Source organism: Panthera pardus, unplaced genomic scaffold (assembly GCF_024362965.1).
Source record: "Panthera pardus isolate Hobbes unplaced genomic scaffold, ASM2436296v1 HiC_scaffold_8, whole genome shotgun sequence".
In the NCBI taxonomy this organism is placed as follows: Eukaryota; Metazoa; Chordata; class Mammalia; order Carnivora; family Felidae; genus Panthera; species Panthera pardus.
Genome location: NW_026527013.1, coordinates 130616364 through 130623462, shown reverse-complemented (window position 1 = coordinate 130623462; position 7099 = coordinate 130616364).

Genomic DNA, 7099 nt, shown 5'->3' with positions numbered 1-7099 from the left:
CCGCCTAAACTCAGGGCTTAGCAAAGATCAGCCGATGGAGCTGCACTTTTTACTCGTGCGTCTGTGTGGAAGGCGGCTAAGAGGCGAGTCTTCAGCTAACAACAGAGGCGAGAAGCGGCGGGGGTAAGAGTGGGCGGTGGCAGCAGCAGAAATCCCGGTGAAGAGCTGTGATCGGAAACGATACATGTTTCTCTCTAGCGCGGGAGCTAAGGCGGGGCGGGCTGGGCCACGACGCCTTAAGTAGCAAGACCGCCGCCTGTCGTCACCATATGTGGGCAGGACTCGAACACCCAGTAACCAATCCGTATAGATCTCCCGACCAGAGTCCTACCTCCGGCGGCTGACGGATCCTGACTACCAATCCCATGTCGCAAGTCTTCCGGCAGCGCCCAGGGAGTGACTCTTAGCTACCGCACTTAATTCTGGGAAATGTAGTAGGCCTTTGGGGCCGGGGAGGGGTTGGCCTTCTGTCTCCTCCCAACGGGCTTGCCTCCCACCTCATGACCCCTCCCCTGCTTCCCAGCAGCCCCGCCTTGGAAGAGACTGAGTTGATCGTGGGTGATGAGCAATGCAGGGAGTATGCATGATGACGACGGCCAGCTTCCAACTGGGAGCTACGCAATCAGCTTAGCTCATCTTTCTCCAGAGGCTGGAGTTCTTCTGTTTAACCTTTACCCTGCTTCTCTGCAGTCTCGCTCGGGCACAGCCATACCCCTGCTCGAGAACACCCCCAAGGTTTTAGTTGTTGGATTCGTTTAGCGATCACCAATATCTATCATTGAGCTGTGGTTCAGGGCTGTGTGCACCTCCAAAAAAAGGTGTGCTTTAATTTACTTAGTCGTGTAGTTTGTGTATTTCTCCTATTACAGACTAGAAAGATCTGGCGATTCAGTGTCGCAGGAGTCGTATTTCTACACAAGAATGTGTCGTTTAACAATTATACCTGCCGGGTCAGTCTGGTTTCTGAGAATTTGACAGATGGTAAAACAAACATAAACTATAAATACCAATATTGCAGTGTTTTTTATTTTCCAAGGTGCTCCTAGATATGTCTTCCTTGTTACATTTGTTATTTATTTAGGACCTGTTATTAGTTGTCATGCTTATGACAGACCGAACTCACTGACTCACCTCAATATAGGTGACTCATCCCCCACTGCACCTCTCCTGAGCTCTTATTTTCAACTGCCTGTAGCACATTTCCACCGGAATGTTCCACCTGCACCTCAATCCAGTATCACTAAAACAAGAACTGTTTCCCTCTTCCTGTCTGCCCTTTGTGTGTTCACAGTACTACTATCCTCCCATATGTCCAAAGTAAAAACTCAACTTCAGGGGCGCCTGGGTGGCTCAGTCGGTTGAGCCGCCGACTCCGGCTCAGGTCATGATCTCGCGGTCCGTGAGTTCGAGCCCCGCGTCGGGCTCTGTGCTGACAGCTCAGAGCCTGGAGCCTGTTTCAGATTCTGTGTCTCCCTCTCTCTGACCCTCCCCCGTTCATGCTCTGTCTGTCTCTCTCTGTCTCAAAAATAAATAAACGTTAAAAAAAAATTAAAAAAATAAAAATAAAAACTCAACTTCATACATGGTTCCCCTCTCTAATTAATGCCCTCCCAAAACAATGGGCTTTACAATAAAACTCAAATTCATGACCCATTCTCCAGTCACACGTGGCCTCAGTTCATACCTGGACACTTAAAGATCTTCCAGTTGTTTCACCAAGGTTTCGTGCATGATGATGCTGCCAGGTTTATTTATGTATCCCTGTCTTACTAATTCACTAATTTAACAATTGTTCAAAAACATTCCTTGGTTCCATTACTAATATGTGAAATGCCAACCCTCTTAGCCTGGCCTGGACTCCCTTTCCAGCTCCATCTCTCACTGCTGCCCCCATACACATCCTGTTCTTCAGCCACACTGCTCTTGCTTGTCATTTCCAGGACACAACTCTGCTCTCCTATCTCCATTTTCTCTTTCACATTGTTCCATGTTCTTGTAACGTCCTTCCTCCCACCTTCACCTTACAAAATTTTAGCCATCTTTCAAGGTGTAGCTCAAATCCCCCACCTCCTTCACGAAGCTTCTAACCAGAATTGTTTCTTCCTCCTCACAACTCTCAGCACTCTTTGTAATGCTCTGTCGCCACTAATTATATCACCACAGGCCACACAGCTTTTTCTAAGATGCTCTTCAGGGCGCAAGAATTCAAGGTAGCTTTCATTTTGCTTAACCCTGAAGCAGCAAGTAAACTACACAGACCTCGTAAACCAGGTAAGGACGCAGGTTGGTGGACATAGCTCATACTAATTTCCCTCCCGATGACTACACATCTGAAGCCTGGTGGCCTGGGTGCACATTGAGTGAGATGACCCTAGGTTGGAGAAGCACAGAACTCCGTAACTTTTATAAACCCAGACTCTCCATCATCCGGAAACAACTAATACTACACATAAGGCAATAATCTTGCTACAGTGTGAGCCCATTACCCAGGCTTGATGTCCGGGTTCCAGACCTTGAGCTTGTACTTCGCCTGCATGTGAGGCATCTTCCTATTATCTACATCCATATTCATGTCCACTTACAGGCTTTTCTTGGGCAGGCCCAGCCACATCATACACACACTTGTTTTACGTTTAGTGGTGAACACATCTGTCATCTAATAAAATTGCCAGGTCTCCAAGAACAAGAACCTTGTTTTCATTATTCCTACTCCTCATGGCATATAAAGAAGTGCTATCTTTGTAATTACAGTCAGTGTCTGTTAAATGAATGGTTAAGAAATAATTGTTGACTAGATTTCTCTAGTTCAAGAAAAGGGAGATACATTACATGCATGGAAAATAACTTTCAAATTACGAACTCCAAGAGGAACTTTTGATAAAATCATCTTAATATATTTTTATATCTATAGTTACCTCAGATATGTACAAATACCAAGAAGATTTAGTCACTGTCCTCATTACACAGTGGTCCTTAACATATTGGTTTTACAACATATTTAAAGAAATTATGAGACTCCAAACAACATTAAGTGAGTCACCAAATGACTACAAATAGCAGGAAGAAAGGGGAACCCAGGACACAAGGGCTTTTTCCTAGCCAGGCTTTGCCTGTTTATTCAGGAAAGAACACCTTCCTTGGGGATTTCTACCTAGGTCTCACTGGCCAGACTTTTGTCCCCTGACAGTCCCTGACCTAAAGGGAGTCTAGAAGACAAGGATTTTTAGCTGGAGTTATTGACAATCAAAACTGCGTTCTGTCGATAAGAACGAAGGGGAGATCCTGGATGTAGAGTAGGCATCTAGCAGTGTGTTCTTCATGTACTATGACAAAGTCTTCCCATGTTCTAACAAGTATCACATATTTGTTACCAACTTGACGTTATGTGCTGTCTCTCACCTCTTACCAGTAGTAAGATGTATCCTCCTCCTAAAAAAACACAACCTACTACTCAGTTTAACATTCTGTCTAACAGATATCACTATCATGGTAAGCATACTCATTGTTGTAAAAATAGATTTTAAATTAATCTGAATTTGTCGGCACACCTGAGAAGAGTTCTAAGCTCTCATGGGGTCTATATCCTGAGAAATGTAGTTCAAGAACAATTAACACAAATAAGACTTGGGTATTCAAACCTCCCTTGAAGGCATAAACATAAAAGGTTTTCTTTGAATGTCTTCAGTCATGGCTTCCTTGGGATTCTTTGCATGGCATTAAGCAGAATTAAATGTCTCCCAGATCCAGCTAAGACTTATCATAACCTAGATCCTACCTATCTCTCCCAACTCACCTCTCAACACCTAACAACACAGTCCCTTCCCTTCTGCCACATGGAACCCCTGGCAGGTCTCAGAGCTCATCATGCTCAAGCTTCCAGGCCTCTCCCACTCCTTGCCCACTATGGCACATTGCCTAAAGTGTCTTCTTTACCACCTCAGACTACAAAGTTTATCCCCCGCTTAAGACTGACAGCCCTCCCTCACCCCTGAGCTTCCACGATTGCCATTCAGATCTCAGCTTAAGTGACACATCCCTGAAGAGGCCTCCCCTACTCTCTGTTCTAAGGTAGCCCCCTTATCCCGCCTACCACCACCCCACCTATGTTATTCTCCTAAAGCACATCTCACCACCTAAGGTTTCTCAAGTTCAGTTATTGTTTCCTCTTGTAGAGTGTTTTCTCTAGTACAATGTTAGAATTATAAGAAAAGAGATTTTGTTTTACTCACTGCTGTATCTTCAGTACTGGTACTTAGTAGATGTTAAATTAATGTTTACTGAACGAATAAATGGATAAATAACTGAATGTCACTCCCCTGCCTGAAACATCCTTCTCCACAATCTCCCTTCATCCTTTAAGTCACAGATCCTGGACCACCCTCCCCTCCCCTGTCAGATTTAAATGTCTCTCTTCTATGTTCCTATAGTGCTGTTCCCTAGAACAGCAGTAATTATATGTATTATAATTCTTGGTTACTTGTCTGTTTCCCCATCAGACACAAAATGGGCAAAGTCCAAGATCATCATTACTGAATCAGACACCAGAGCTTTACAAGCACGTGCAGCACCTTTGTGCAAATTAGAGGCCAGGGCACCCAGCTTGATGAGTAATAATGAGCTGGAATTTAACCCCCTCTCTCCCTTCATCAGGGAACAACCTATCCATCTGTACACAGGGGCCCTGGTAGACAGTAGTTGTTTAATTCGGTGAGGGAGTGAATTTCCTCTGTATCTGGGCAATTTTCTTAAAGACAAAGAAACTAAAGTTGGGAAAAGGATGACACTAACAATTATCAGAAGTCCACTCTGCTGCTGGTGCTTTTCTGGTTTTTTCCTTTTTTTTTTTTTTTTTTTTTACCACTTTATTGAGGTATGATTGACATACAAAAAGCTCTGCTTGTTTGATGGATACAACCTGACGAGTTTGGAAGTATGTATATGCTAGTGAAACCATCACCACAATCAATGCCATAAACATACCCATCACCTCTGAAAGTTTCCTCCTACCTTCTGTGTGTGTGTGTGTGTGTGTGTGTGTGTGTGTGTGTGTGTAATAAGAACACTTAATTCTAGGTTCATTTCACATCTTATATACTTCTTACACTGTATGCATGACAGATCAGTTTTAACATTTTGTGGATAAAAAACTGGGCTCAGAGAGGTTTTGTCAGTTCCCCAACGTTGTACCATTATCAAATAGTTTGTGATTGAAACCCGGGTCCATCTGATTCCAAGGTTGTCCTTGGCTGACCTGGGCCACATGGGGCCCTGACTGCTTCTTCCCAGGAGCCACAGGTTATGTATGTTGTTCCGCTAGGACGGGCCCATGTGGGCACAATCTTGCCTTGTTCAGCCTTTTTTTGGTGTCCTTTGACCCCTACTATTTCTGACTGCCTGTTTGTTTGTTTGGCAGATTTAGAGTTTTCTGATATTTCTAGGCAATAGCAGAATTGTATTATCAAATAGCAATGTTATTCAATCAAATAATTTTTTTATGTTTATTTTTTGAGAAAGAGAGAGCATGCAAGCAGGGGAGCAGCAGAGAGATGAGGGGAGACAGAGGATCTGAAGCAGTCTCTGTGATGAGAGCAGAGAGCCCGACGTGGGGCTCGTCATGATCCACAAGATCATGACCTGAGCCAAAGGCCGACTGAGCCACCCAGACACCCCTCAATCAAATAATTTTTTAATGCATTATCACTTGTTATGTTTTAGGTTATGTTGCTTTCTTAACAGTTTTACAAGTTTTATTTTATTGCCAGGAATGGTGATAATGCAACATGCTAAATATGAAGTCCCTGTTTCTTTCTTTTAAGAAGAGATACAGTGGCAAAATTAGTTAAAGCTCCTAAGCTTCCAAATATATTTTGTTTGCTTTTTCTTTTTGTTATGTAGGAGACATTTCTTTGGGTTGTCAGTTTTGAAATTGCAAACATTTTCTCTAATGAAATTTCTGAAAAATAAAAGATAATAAGGTTGTCAAAGGTCTTCTAAGAAGAGAATGTTGCTTATCTCACGAAGTTGTGCTAATATCAATAATACAGTATAAGGCTATGAGAAAAGAGGACAATGAGCTGTAAATACTACAATATACACATGCAGACCATGTTTATCACAGGTTGAATTGAAGGGGCTTTGAATGGCAACAGCATATGTATGGATTTTCTTTTCTTTGAAGAGAGAGCTATCATTGGACTTCTTCATTTGGATGTCCTCTGATACTTCATACCCAACATAATCAAAATCAATTTTTTCTCTACTGACCCCTCTCTCCTAAAATCCTCAGCCAGTTCTCCTTACCTCACTTTCTCTGTGGTAGCACCAATCTTCTGGCCAAATAACCAGAGAATCTTAAATTAAAAAAAAGACTTGAGGTCATCTACCTCAAACTCCTATCTCATCTAGGAAACACTTTGGCAACATGACCAAGATCCTGATCTCTAACTCAGTCTAGCGGATCTCTAACTCAGGGTTTGAGTCCTGGCCACACTCCCTACAATGGATTCGTGAGCAAATCACTTCCCCCTCTGTGCCTTGGTTTCAATGAGAATAATACTAGAACCTATTTCACGGACTTATAATGAGGAATATGTGAAATAATACATGTAGAGCACTTAGCCCAGTGCTAAGTAACACATAGTAAACAATAAATGTTAGTCTTTAACATTAGCAAAAGATATTTATTCATCTTAAATTCTGCCAGTGCTAAGTATTGCACAACTTTCAAGACAGATCATTCCAGTATTGCACAGTTATCATTTTAAGAAGTCTCATATTTCTTCAACATTCATCAGGTGTCTGCTATGTATAACATGCAATGCTAGAACCTGAGAACAAAGAGATGAGTGAGAACAGTTATCTGGCCTCCTGAAGTTCCTAATCTATCAAGAGTTCAGCACCAAGTGGCCTGTAGCTGTCCTGCCATCACAGCCCTGTTGGAGGTGATACTGTTACATTCCCCAGTGATTTGACCAATGAGATCCTTCATCTACCCCTGAGCAACTAGTCCACAGGCTCCCCAGGGAGGGCAATCCTCTCCTCTGCAGCAAATCACTTTGCCCTTGTGGACGTCCATTTCCTTAGGTATAAAAGGGCGTAA